Genomic DNA, 542 nt, shown 5'->3' on the forward strand with positions numbered 1-542 from the left:
GCTGCCTTCGCAGCAGGTACGGCGGGGCCTCGGCGCGGCGCTCGGAGGGGGCTGAGGAAGAGGAGGAGGGTGTCCTGAGGTGAATCAGGGGTGTCCCCTGAAGTGTGGGGTGTTCTGAGGTGAAGGGGATGTGCTGTCTTAGGCGTGGGATGCCCTGAGGTGTGCACAGGGGCGTGCTCACTGAGGTGTGGGTTGTTCTGGGGTGCAGGGAGATGTTTCCTGAACTGAGAGCAGCTCCCCGAGGCGTACAGGGGTTGCTCCCTCGGGTGGATGGGGCTGCTCCCTGCGGTAAAGGGGTGGGCAGGTACTCCGTGAGGTGCCAGTGGGGCTTCTCCGAGGTCTGGGGGTACCTGAGATACAGTTCCCAAGCTGATGGAAGGGAGTCCCTGAGGCCAGGGGCAGTTTGAGCACCTTTCGCTCAGGCTGGTAGGAAGGCCAGAGGAAGCTTGGGGTCAGGGGTCTGTGCCTCTCTCCCGGGGGAGTCAGGTGCTGTTTCCTCTCCCAGAAAACTACTTCTGTGCCTACAAAAGATCAGACTAAAG

General features: G+C 61.8%; 1 protein-coding gene across 1 annotated transcript in view; it reads left to right on the plus strand.

Annotated features, from left to right (window-relative positions):
* Nucleotides 1–542, plus strand: part of UVRAG (UV radiation resistance associated) — an 87194-nt gene that overhangs the window by 377 nt on the left and 86275 nt on the right. The gene's annotated exons all lie outside the window — the stretch shown is intronic.

The sequence above is a fragment of the Geospiza fortis genome, unplaced genomic scaffold, assembly GCF_000277835.1.
Source record: "Geospiza fortis unplaced genomic scaffold, GeoFor_1.0 scaffold154, whole genome shotgun sequence".
Lineage (NCBI taxonomy): Eukaryota > Metazoa > Chordata > Aves > Passeriformes > Thraupidae > Geospiza > Geospiza fortis.